Raw genomic sequence first — 14,572 nt, forward strand, 5'->3', positions numbered from 1 at the left:
GCACTAGGTTGGTGGAAACTACCTCTACTAGAACTCTATAGTGGACTCTAGGATGGTTGAATATGATGAGGCTCCAAAATTTATCCCCTCCTATGATGATAACTAGGATTAAATCCCCTATAAGGTTGTCCACCTAAATGAGTTTGAGAATACTTATGTCTTTGCTACTATTGATGACCCTCTCTAGGAGATGTAGAATGTACCCTAGATGATCCTATGGGTTGAGACTAAGTGGCTCAAACACTTTAATGTAATGGAGGTACACTCCCAAACTATACTCCTATTTTCCCTCCATAACCCTTAGACAAATTATCCTTAATCAATCTCACCTTCTCCATAGTGACCTTCAAAGTCTTGGGTAAAAAGACTCAAATATAAAAACTAATATGATCATTAAGGTACCAAAGAGAATGTTGTACTAACATAGTCTCATCATCTGATATACTGACATACTATTTGAGATTGAAGAGTCAATTCACATAGTGATATATAGTCATATCCATCTAACATAACATATGGAGCTCATTCTCATGCCTCTAACATTAATTCTCTAAAAAAAAATGTGCATGGAATATGTCTAAGAAGATACTCTATGATGTTGAGGAAATGTCAAAATGATTCTTTTATTCCTCCATATGCCACCATGTGGATTCAAAAACCCTAAAATGCATGATGGAACATCGACCCCTCGTATTACTGCCATAAGGATGCATAGAAAATCATTGATCAAGATCTGTCAACCAAGCCTCTGCCAAAATACCACCACAAGTACCATGAAATGTAGGTGGGTGTAACTTAAGAAGGTCTCTCATATCTCTTGCAAGTATACAATCATCATCCACCATGAAATGATCTCTCTTATGAGGGAATTAATGATCTCTCCCATGGTCAACTCTAGAATGGATCAGGCAATGAGAATTCTCTCTCTCACACTACTAATATGTATAACGCTCCTCATGTTAAGAAATCTCTTGTGAAGGCCTCAAATGTGTTATGACCTCCTAAAGTAAATTAAGCACCTAAGGACCCCCAAGTCCACCATCATGACCAAACCTCTAATACTCGACATGCTAATCCTTCTAACAGACACCCTGATACTCCTCTCACTGATCCTCCTAGTTAATATTTAGTCGAGTGCTATGGAAAGTCGATCCACCTCATCTGCAACCACTACCTTTAGGATGCATCTTTCATAATAAAACAATTAATACATTGGAGGAAACATAATCATATCTATAAGCCACACTAAGTTAATGAAAGTAGAATAATAAGAATCAAGAACATAATATAACAATACATGTCGCTCATGCCAAACACAATGAGCACATATACACCAGATCTCCAAGGGTTTGAACATGGGCTCTGATACTAGATGTAATGCCCCACCAGGAATCCTAGAGGATATGATAAAATTACACATATAATACATATAAATATATATTTATTTTATTAATTAAGTCTGAACATACATACATATACAAGAATATAGAGCAAACCTCAAGATTAGGTTGAAATATTGATAACCAATAACAACTATGTAGAAGGATAAACACCAAAAACTTAAAATGAACAAGAGGAAGGGTCTCCAAAATCCTATGATAAGGTAAAGGAGGTTTTTAGGGTCACATAAGACCATCCCCAAAGTTTCCAAGCTTGAATCCACAAACAAGACAAACTCCCAAGTCTTAGGTGTCAAAAACCCTAGTCACAAATTAATTACCCCCAACACCATCAAAACCTATTATAAAACTACTAAATACCCATTTTAGGGTTCCTTGATGTTTCTAGCTTCGTAACACATCCAAAATGTGGTGAATTTGACACTCGTAGCTATTGAAATCCTCTCTGACCAAATGGCTAGACCTAGGCTCCTACACTTGATTTTGGAATTCTTTAAGAGTGCTTCTCAATTTTTGGGACAATAGTGTTTTATGAATTTTTCCTTGACTTTCACATTTCCCCTTCACTCGTGGTAGCATCCTTTGAACTAGTGAACTCATGTTGTCATCCTTTAAGACATGCATTTGTCCTAACTCGTGAGCTTCCTAGTTTGATAGTTTGACCTCTCAGACATCCTAAACCCCATGGTAAAATAAAAATACTAATGCAACAACCAAATTGAGATAACTGGGTAAAATGATGAGAAAATAAATCAAGAACAATGTCACCAAGTCATCAGGTAACAACTACAAAGATAGTTGAGAATCAAGTGAACTCAAAACATATTCACTCCACCCAAAAACTTTTGAAAAACTCTCTATGATACTCAAGGATGTCAAAAATAACAAGGCACCAAGTTGAGACACCTTGGGACATCCTATTGGTAGTCCTAATCAAGCTAAAATGACTCCAATAGGCTCAAAACCAATTTAACTCAATTAAGAACTCATGACCATATTAGAAGATGAATAAATAAACCTCTAGGAATATAAAAATTACATCTAAATTCATTTTGTAACACCAATTGAAGTGTTCCTATGATAACAACATGGTACATCATTATCATTGCCTGAACATCACAAGGGGGAATGTGGTTCTTGAAGGCAATTCAAAACTAATAATTGACTGCCTAAAAGAGTCCACTATTTCCCCCTAGGAGATTAGAGGAATAATAAACAATTCCATTCACCTATGCAAATATTTTGAAAATATAAAAGTGAAAAATATATTTAGAGAGGGTAATGCAGTCATTGATGACATTGCAAATCAAGGATTAAGTAAAAATGAATGGTCGTTTTTTAATTTTGAAGACAGCTTGACGAAGATTAAACAAATTCTTGTGAACGAGAGACACAAAGATCCCCAGTCAAGTGGGGATTGTAGGACATTGTTGCTGCTAGGATCTATTGTTGTCATTGATGTCAACATATTCCTGCTTCAGTGCTTGAATATTAGTTATTGTGATCCTATTCTTGTGTATGGAGTATCTCTAGTATCATTATATTCTTCTATAGTGGTTTTGGTGATCCGAAAAGATCAATCAATCATATCATATGATCTAGTTTGCAGTTTGTTTTTCTGATTAGTGCTTTGCAAAGTTCAGTATTTCCTCCAGTATACTCCAGTGTGATAAGATCTTGAGCTGAGATTTTGGAAGACTCTTTGGGATGGTCTTGCGTATCTTCATTGTAGATGGTTCATAATTTGGTGCTCTGTAGGTTATATTTCTTCATAATAGTTGCTGTTGTTTGAGTATTCTTGAGGTTCAGATGTTAATTGATGAAGATTTGATAATTGGTGTTGGTGTAGTTGTTATTGATGACTCTAAAGTGCTTGGTAGTGTTTCCTATTTATGTCCTTTTGTTTTTTGAAAATCCACATTGATCGTTGTGTGAGTTTTTGGTGATTTTGTTGGTCTAGTGATGTTCTTCATGTTATGTGGTTTTCCTGGTGGTGTAGCGTATTGCAGTTGATCTTGGCATGACTTACGATGGTGTTGCATGTTTGGAAATTTGATTTAGGTACATGTTATGTTGTGTATATCATTATATTAGTCTAATGGTCGATCTTTGTATCATGTGATTGTCAGTTGAGGGTTTAGCCGACATTGTTGTGAAGGTTGATGAATTGTATAAATAGGTCATATCGTCATGTAATTTAGGCATAGAGGTTATGTTTACATTATCAAAGAGTGGTGTATGTGCGAACAAGTGATTCATCCTTCAACATTGTGATTGAGCAAAGATTAGTGTTGTAGAGAATATAAATGTGCTTAACCGGAACAATAATCAGGCATTTGGAGATGCTATTATTTTAGTTCATTCCTTTTGGATTGTAGTCTGAATCTTGTTGTAAGTCAGTGAGACTTCCTTGCGAGTTGTAGCCTTCTGATTTATTATCTTTTGAGAAGTGAACTCTAGGTAGTTTGCCTAAATGCATGTGCATTCCCCATTGTAATATTTTCACATACTATTGTGGAGTATCATCTTATTGTGGGTAAGTTCACACTGTGTTTTTTCCCTTAACCGAGTTTTCCAAATCAAAATCTTGGTGTTGTGAGTTGTGGTATCTATTTTCTTATCTTTGTTGTTGTTGTAGTTTATCAGATCTATTTTTGTGGTTAAGTTTGTAGATCCAGTGAAAACTGATTCACCTCCCTCCTCTCAGTTTTCCTTCATTGTTGTTGCCAACAATTAGTATTAGAGCTTGCGGATATGATGATGGTCTACACATTATTCTAAATCCTATTCAGACTGAAGAATTGAAGCAGACTGATCTAGTAGAGACTATTAATCCGAATGTTGTTTTTGTCAATGGAGAGATGTAGGAACCTAAAAATCAGAATAATCAAAAGACCCCAAGGTATGTAAGATTGAATCATTATGAAAAACAAATTATTGATGATAAGAATAAAGGTTTGATGACTAGAAGAACGATAGCTACTGAAGAGGTATGTTTGATTTCTAAAATTGAACTTAAATATATTGTTGAAGCTTGCAAAGATGAAAATTGGATGAGAGCTATGGAAGAAGAATTGAATCAAATTGAAAAGAATAACATAATGGGAGCTTGTGCCTAGACCTAAAGATAAGAATGTTATTGGTACTAAATGGGTATTTAGGAATAAATTGAATGAAGTTGGTGAAGCTGTTAGAAATAAAGCAAGATTGGTATGCAAAGTATATTCACAGAAAGAAGGAATTGATTATGAGGAGACTTTTTCTCTCATAGCTAGACTTGAATTTGTTAGACTATTGCTTGCATATTCTGCCTATAAATATTTCAAGGTATATCAGATGGATGTCAAATCTACCTTTTTGAATGGTGATCTTGAGGAAGAAGTCTACATTGAGCAACCTGATGGATTTTCATTATCACATGATGGTGACATGGTATGCAAATTGAAGAAAGCTCTTAATGGATTGAAACAAGCCCCTAGAACCTAGTATGCTAGATTGGATAAGTATTTGTTGAAATTAGGATTTAATAAAGGTATTGTTGACAACAATCTATATTTTAAGATTGAGAATGATAACATTTTGATTGTTGAAGTCTTTTTTGGTGATATTATCTTTGGAGGAGATGATGACTTGAGTATGAATTTTTCGTGTGATATGCAAAAAAAAATTGAGATGTCTATGATAGGAGATATGAAATTTTTCTTAGTTTGCAGATTTTGCATACTGGAAAAGGTATCTTTATATCTCAAGTTAAATATGTGAAGGAATTGCTAAAGAAGTTTGGGTTAGATGACTCCAAACCGGTTGGAACTCCTATGGTGACTGGCTACAAATTATCTAAAAATCATCAACTCTGAAAGCTAATCAGTCTTTGTACAAATCTATTGTTGGTGGATTGCTATATCTTACTCAGACTAGGCCTGACATTATGCATGTTGTGTGAATGACTTCTACATATCAAGTTGATATGAAAGAGAGTCATGTCACTGCTATAAAGAGGATATTCAGATACTTGAAGGGAACTTTGGATTATGGTTTGTGGTGTCTGAGGAATGATGATTTCATGCTATGTGCTTACACTGATGTTGATTGGGTTGGTAATGTTGATGATAGAAAGAGTAACTCCAGTGGTGCATTCTTTTTATGTAAGAAATTGGTTTCATGGGCTAGTAAGAAATAAGATTCAGTATCCTTATCTATTGCTCAAGCTGAGTACATTGTTGCTGCTAGTAACTGCACTTAGGTAGTTTGGATGAAGAAAATGTTGAAGGATATCAGAGTTATCTATGATGAGCCTATTGTCATATATTGTGATAATTCCAGTGCTATGTCAAAGAATCTGCTGCAACATTCAAAGACTAAATATGTATCAATCAAATATAATTTCATGAAAGAAAAAGTCACTGAAGAGGAAGTAAGGTTGGAGTATGTATCTACAAAGGAACAAATTGATGATATTTTCACTAAGCCTTTACCTACAAATACATTTGTCTATTTGAGAGACTAGGGGTATCTACCCCTCTTGATGAGAACTAGATGCATTGTGTTGCATCAATCCGATGGACTTCATAGTCTTATCTCTTTGTCTAGATTGATGAGTTGTTGTTTCTCTCTGGTGGAGTAGTTTGCTTATGTATTTTAAAAGGAGGAGAGATTCATGTTTCTAAGGGGAGAGTAAGTTTGGTTTTATGTTTTAAGATCTTTGGCATTGTCGTCAAAGGGGGATAGAAGCATGTGAAAAACTATTTTATCTCCTTGATCTTTAGAGATGTTTTCTTTATTTGCATTCATTGTTTTTCACATTCATATGGTGCCATCAGTGCCAAAGGGGGATATTGTTGGACATTATTGCTTCTAGGATATGTTGTTGTTATTGATGTCAACATATTCCTACTTTGGTGCTTGCAGATTAGTTATTAGGATCCTATTCTAGTGTATGGAGTATCTCTATTATCATCATTTTCTTCTGTAGTGGTTTTGGTGATATGGAAAGATTAATTGATCATAACATTTGATTCAATTTGTAGTTGTTTTTTTTTATCGATACTTTGCAGAGTTCAATATTTCCTCATGTATATTCTAGTGTGATTAGATCTTGAGCTGAGATTTCGGGAGACTGTTTGGGATGGTCTTGTGTATCTTCATTGCAGATGGTTCGTAATTTGGCGCTTTGCAAGTTATCTTTCTTTGTAACAGTTGTTGTTGTTTGAGTATTCTTGAGGTTCAGAAGTTGATCAATGAAGATTTGATAAGTGGTGTTAGTGTAGCTATTATTGATGACTCTAACGTTCTTGTTGGTGTTCCTAAGTGTGTCCTATTTGTTTTGACGATCCACATTGATTGTTGTGTGATTTTTTGGTGATTTTGCTTGTTCGATGATGTTCTTCGTGTTATGTGGTTTTCTTGGTGGTGTAGTGTGTTGTGGTTGATGTTGGCATGATTTCCGGTGGTTTTGCATGTTTGGAAATTTAACTTAGGTCCACGTTATGTCATTTATATAACTATATTAGTCCGATCGTCAATCTTTGTAATGTGTGATTGTGAGTTGAGGGTTTAGCGGACCTTGTTGTCAAGGTTGATGAATTGTCTAAATAGGTGATATTGTCATGTAATTTAGGCGTAGAGTTTATGTCTGTATTATTAGATAGTGGTGTATGTGAAAACAAGTGATTCATCCTTCAACATTGCGATTAAGCAAAGATTTGTGTTGCAGAGAAGACAAATGTGCTTAGCCAAAACTGTAATCAAGCATTTGGAGATGCTATTCTTTCAGTTCATTCCTTCTGGATTGTAGTCTGAATATTGTTGTAAGTCAGTGAGACTTCCATGAGGGTTGTAGCCTTCCGAGTTATTATCTTTTGAGCAGTGAGCTCTAGGTAGTGTCCCTGAATGCATGTGCATTCTCCATTGTAATATTTTCACATACTATTTCAGAGTATCATCTTATTATGGGTAGGTTCCCATCGTGGTTTTTCCTTTAACCAGGTTTTCCATGTCAAAATCTTGGCATTTTGTGTTGTGGTATCTATTTACTTATCTTTGTTGTTGTTGTTGTTTATCAGATCTATTTTTTTGGTTAAGTTTGTAGATCCGGTGAAAACTGATTCACCCCCCCCCCCCCTCTCAGTTTTCGTTCATTATTTTTGCCAACAAGGCTAACCATTCAAGCTAGACTGATGAAATCTTGTTTTGATTTTAAAATGACCACCAAAAAATTTAAATTTTAAAATAAGTGCTCCCCTTCTTACAATATGCTTTGTGGGATTCTGATGACTTGCCTTAGAGGATTGACGTGGATGCAAATGCACTGGAAAAGGCATGACATGGATGTCAGAGAAAAGAAAGATCTAGAGAATGGTATGAATCTTAAATATCATTGGCTGGAAAGGTTTTGTAAAGGTATTGATATCATTAGATGGATAGGCGACAACTTTAATTCTCTGAAGACCTTTAGGATTAATAATTGGAAAAGAAATCTCACATGTGGGGATAGCTAAGACATAAAGAACAAAAAGGACTTTTTAAAGAGGAATATTTTAGAAAGTAAAGTGAATGTAAAAAATCTCAGTTGTTTTTCTAGTCGCCTTCATAGAGTAAAATAGTACTTTGCAAATTCAGATACCAAAATGGGCACCCCTCTTAAAAGGATAGAACCAAAAAACAATGAGGATTTAAAGTGCAATGAGGAATTTTGGGAGTTACTTCAAGATGCAGTGCTCACCCCCTATTTCCTTGCCATGAAAGGCTACAATCTCTCCCTCTCAGCTAGATTCTGCAACTCTTGGCAAAAAGGTGTGGTCTTGGTGGGAAGCATATCCTTTGTGGTGTTACTTGTGTACATTGCAGAGGTTATAGGTTTGCAAAATGAAGGAGAAAGAGTGGAGAAGTGGAGTAGTGGAGACTACAAATATTACATGAAGAAATTCTTTGAGGATGGGGAGAATCCTATCACGATTCAAAATGGGTATGACCGTTATGCTCTTCCTAAAACATTTCTTATTGTCAGTTATATTTTGATGAGGTATTTTACTTTAGAAGGGAGGTATACTATTGTTCATGGATATTATTTTTCAATTCTCAACCATATTAGGCATGAGGAGAAAATCAATATTCCTTTTTTTCTGTTCTCGTCCCTTGAGTCTTGTATCCAGAATGGAGTAAACCCTCCACTCCATCAAGGTCTTATTTACCTATTATATAAATATGCCTTTGAGCACTCTCCAAGCCATAGCCGTTTGATGCCCTCTAGGAGTGAAGAGGAAGTCATAAAGAAAAATCCCAAGAAGAAACATGGAACTCATAATAAAATTGACATTTTAGACTCCAAACCCTACTGCTCGCCTGATTCCACTCCTATGGGTAAGCCAAAGGGTAAGAAAATGCCTCAATAAATTGTCTTCCTAGAATTTACCCTTCTATGTGTCAACTCGAAAAAAAAGAAAATCGAAATCCCCTAAGAACACCCCTATCAAAACCAAAAAAACTGGGAAAGAGTTGACTAGAAAAAGTATAACTATTGACGTGGACCTGCATGAATCAAAGGATGAGAAAGAAAAGACCCAGGATCAAGAAAGGAAAGAAAGCAGCTCAAGGGAGAGGAGACCAACCAAACTTAGAGCCAGGAAGAAGATATGTAAAGGGGAAAATTAGGAAATCAGGAATTATAAGGAGGGAGTCTATAACCTGGAAGAAAATGAGGAAATATCCAAGGAGAACTCAGAGGATGAAGACTTGCAAGTTGAAGATGAAGACCCAGAGGAAAATTTCAAAGATGAGATGGAAGAAGATAGTGAGAAGGAAGGGAATGTTGAAAAAGAAGAAGACTCGGATAACCCTGACCAAAGCTCATTGGCTCCCAACTACCTCGATGATGAGGAAATGGTCCTTTGTTCTTAGGAACCCCAAACTAAAAAGAAAAATAATAAGGATATGGTTGAGCAATTAGAGGAGCTAAAGGGTAGAATTGCTAATATGGAGGAGAATAATGAGGGTTACAAAAAAGTTTGAAAATCTCAGCAATGCCTTCAGTGCCCTATGTTTTATCACAGATCGTATCATTAATAAAGTTGTTATGGGGGTTGTGTCGGGATCTAGTAAAATCAAGAAGAAAGACATGAAGCTGGCAAAACAAGGCAAGGAGAGGAGAGATTCCAATGATAGCGACGGGTAGATGGACACTTGGGAAAGTCAAATTGACAAGCTCCAAAGGAATTGGAACTTGATAAAGAAGGACTAGCTACTCTTTGGTTTTCTTTGGTTTTTGCTATGTTTTTTTTTATGATCTTTAGAAAGTTAATCTGTTGGGCTTGGGAGCCTTTATATTTGAACTTAATTATGTTGAACTATGATATTGTTATGTTTAGTATGGACATATACTATGATATTAGAAAGAATGGTAGATGGAATTTGGTTAGAATTAGTAGATTAAGCTATAGGGATATGATGAGTTTTTATTACTTTTGAAAGGGGGGGGGTCTGCTTCTATGTCTTTTGGGATGGTTGTTCTGAGCTGGGTTAATTTTGTTGTGTAGTAATCCTTTTGTTTCATAGGTTCAGGGCCTTCACCCTGCTTATATAATAAAAAACATGATACATCATTATTGATTAAACCCTAAAGTTGTAGCTTGTGCCCAATTCCAGCACGAATGCATATAATTCTAATATTATCCATATGTATTATGTTTTTATTACATCATTCTCTAATTGGAGTGTCCAAGGAACAATATACATATCATCAATGATTACCAAGATTATATCAATATACATTTGCTTCACAATTTATAAGAATGAAAGTGCAAGAAGGAATACGTGTTGAAGATGGTGGATGTACTCTTTAATGTTTATCTTGAAAAAAGTCCACTAGTCCTTAATGGTGGTTTTCAATGCCACCAAACCATGTGGAACCCTTACGACCACCCTGTCATGCTCATGGAGATAGTCACAAGGCCTGCACAATTATGCAATACAAGTAAGGGATAAAATAGGGTCACACACACATCAAACATAGAGCATACATGACACTTTAGTACATATAAGAATATAATGCAATATAAATAATAATGATGATATCAAGTCATGATTACATTATGGGTCACTACTCAAATACACACAAGGCATTAGATTCTAGAGTGCAGTACATGGAGTGTTATCATATGTTCTCAAGGGGACACACCATATGGAACCAAATTATTCTCTCATATGAACGAGAATGACAATCATGGAAGCCTCAAAGCTACATGAGTAGACATTTCCTAGCATGCCATGTGCATGCATGCCTTCTCAAAGCTCCCATGGCCCTATGATACTTCTCATGGTGTACTTAGGGAATATGGTTTTCTTGTTAATGTTTTCCCCAAGTTTTATTATTATGTTATCACTTGATTACACAACTCCCATATCATGATTGTCAAGCATACCACTTACAAACTAGGGACATGAATAAGAGCCACTCCCTAGACTCACTCTATGACATAACCCTAGGCTCATGAAAAAACTAAATTCAATTTATCTCAATAACATCAATTATCTCATTTACACAATTTCATTCTTACACAAGAACAAGACATACTCAATTATTCACATTACCAATAAAATGAATCCAATTTGATACCATATAAAAATTTGCATATATAATACCATTATTTCACACTAGAATTTAAACTATAAAAATTAAAAAATCCATTTTTAGACAAAACTCTTTTTGGACAAGGACTAGTATAAGAAACCATCCACCATTGATGGCCTCCAAAAGCTCAAAAATTTAAAATGCATGAATGAAAAATCTGAGAAAACCCATTGGTTCTTATTAAGAAAACATCTAAAAAATTCACTCAAATTAGCTTTCCAATAGTACAATAAAAATTGGGTAGCATATCCCATATCAATACATATTTTTAAAATTTTAAACATAAAAATTATATAACCACTGAAATGAAAAATTTAATTGGATAGATGCATAAAAGAATTCAAAAAATAATTCAAAACAAACTAGAAATAATCTGATTGTGAAACATAGGAGAATCATGAATTCCTACCTCAAAACTTGATGAAATCTTCAAAATTGAAATGTTGACAAAACATATTAGAAGAGGGAGAGATTTTCAGGAAGCTAGTAGAATCCACCAATCCAAATTGTCTGAGCCAACACCCATAGAAATCCACAAAACCAATCTCCCAAAGTCAACATTTCATATTCAACATGTAGGTTTTTTTTTAGAGCACAAGAGAGTAAAAAAAATGTCAAAGTGTTGGAAAAGGGTGCCAATTACAAAATATAAACTCAATTTTTGAGTGAGGGATTAAATTAATAATATATTTAATTAGAATTCAAATATTTATTAATCCCCAAATTGACCCCAAAAGACATATTGTGCTGTAATCAAATACATATAAGAGATATCTCCCAAATAAATAGTAAACCACCACTAATATATTAAAATGTCATTAATATATGTATTATAATAGCGATGATTCATAATTGACCGATTATGCACAAACAATCATTATCAGCCTTACACAATTATGCATTAGGGTAATCAGACATTACCAAAATTGTAACTAGAGGTGTAATCACAAGAAATTAGGAGAATTGGTCAAATTAGGAGCAATGGCTAGGTTTGGGTGACATAATGACCTATGTGCTATCTCCATTAACCATTGTCATTGATATGAGAATGCTTAGACCTATGCAGCTAGGTTGAGTCGATGCTTGTACCCACATCAACCAAAATAGATCAAGTACCTATGCATATACAAATAAAATATAATATAATTGAAACTCATATAAAATCATTCCCCAATTGGGGTCACAGTGAAACATGGTTAGTAACAAAATATCTCATCAAGTCAAATGATAATATCTAATGCATCATCATGAAACCGCGTGATCATTCATAAAATCAATGTACCATATAGTATAATCCATATGTGATCATATAACATCATGTGCATCATATCATCATATAAGCATCATGCATATATGATCATCATTGAATCTACAAGTACAATCAACTATCCACGTTAGTAGTATATCTACAATAATAAAATAATATAACTATAATAAGGGTGCACCACATGGATGGCAATACAAAAGAATAACATACACATAGTCAAAGTATAACATATATGAAATTAATCTCAAATCAACATAAGGCAATGGCAAAATGAAAACGAGGGGGGGGAGGCATTACATGCAATGACTTCAAAATGGCAAAAAAAGATGTGTTGGGTCATATATAGTAGTGGATAATGACATAATAACTTGCACATATCATGTATTGGCCTTTATCCAAAATTTTGTTGAATATCTGGGCAACTGAGGGGGCGGGGGGGAGGGTGAATCAGTTGACAATGAATTTAACAATTTTAACCTCAATACATAGATCTGGAATATTAAGCAGAATTAACAGAGTTAGGAAATGCATGCAAAATTCTATTAGACACAAGAAATAGTAGAATTTTCGTGGAAAACCCAAGAAGGGAAACACCACAGAGAATTCTAATTCTCAATATATATACATTGGTTAAGGTGATTTTTACAATGGGTGGCTCATTGCCAAAATGCTCACTGGAAGTCAACTCGCTACTCTGAAAAGCTCACTGCCAATATTCTCACTATAGATGGGCTCACTACCCTGAAAGGCTCACTACTGAAGAAGGAAGAAAGACAAAGAGAATCCACCACAAGAAAAACACAGTCTGTACTGTTGGAACTACTTCCGATAAATATCTCACATAGTCACTAGATTCCTTCAATCTAGCATTTCTTCAACACAAAAAGCCATATGTTGAATCATCAAATCAAGCTCCAATATATACTGTCTCCGGAAATTATAATTCTTAATGTTGGCTGAGACAGGGATTTGAAATAGGTCTCCACTGGACATTCTAGTGGTGGAAATGAATGAAAAGTGAACCATATCACGTCATTCCTCCTCGAACACATCAACACACTACATACATCACCAAGGCCTAACCTAAAACGCATCCGTACACTATGCAATCTCAATATCCTGTCTAAGGCCTTGAGCTCCAAATCATGTCGGACCAAAAAATAACACAAAAAAACATCTTTCTGAGATACCAAACACATCCAGTGAAACCGAGAAACCTTCAAGCACACAATATGCCTAAGTCGAACAATCCTTCTCGTCATACCACATCTGGGCTTAATCCGGACCAAAGAATTTGACATCAATGGCAATATATAATGCAATGCTAACAAATTCTAGATTCTTTCTTCCAAATTTACATAATTATTATGTTTAAATAATGTGAAACATCACATAATTAAAAAATTTATTATGTTTGTCTCACATACATCTATAATTTCACTTATAACTTATATCTAATTTAAAATTAAAATAAAAAATAAATTTATTCTTATTGTTCTATTTAAAGGCAACAATTAAAAGGTAGAAGTGGAATCCCCAACCATAAGTTACCTAGGTGCCACCTATAATTTCCTTCAACAGTTTCATGAAAACAAGATGGAATAGAGGTGTTTTAAATGCGTTTAAGATGACACTTCATTTTAATTTATATCAAAATTTATCATAAAAGTGGTCTCCACTTGTTATATATTACTAGTTACAATTATTTAGGATGCGATGAGGGCATAGGAACTTTTAAAACAGAGCTCCCATTTAAAATAGTTTTATCTTATTTTTTCTTAGTTGCCGCGTGAAGCGTATGTTATTTCCTAATATGAAAATATTCGGTGCTTTACAGGTGAGAAATATTATTATATATGGTGATCCGTGGGATTTTCATGAGGTCACATTTTTACTTTATTTACGTCTATATCATGTGAGGACTCTTTGTACGGAATTGAAGATCTTAAAGCATGTGCATGGAATTGAAGATCTTAAAGCAAACGACAGATCGCTATGTATTTTATTTTTATGGCATCACATGATCTCTAAACTTTGAACAATAAAGTTTCGTGAATATTTTGTTCACCTCAAATGTGCGTTAGAGTTGATTTTACTTTTCAAATAAGCACTAGTAATTATAAAATTAATTTCCTTCATTTGATGTAGACTTAAAGTTTGAGATTTATGCAAGATCAGATTTCATTGTTGTTTTTGGTTGAAAGGATAAGGCTGTCTAGTTTGAGATTTGAGTTTCACCAAATTTCAAATTGGAGGTTTATTTTCATTTTAATATATATT

This window comes from Cryptomeria japonica, chromosome 7, assembly GCF_030272615.1.
Source record: "Cryptomeria japonica chromosome 7, Sugi_1.0, whole genome shotgun sequence".
Lineage (NCBI taxonomy): Eukaryota > Viridiplantae > Streptophyta > Pinopsida > Cupressales > Cupressaceae > Cryptomeria > Cryptomeria japonica.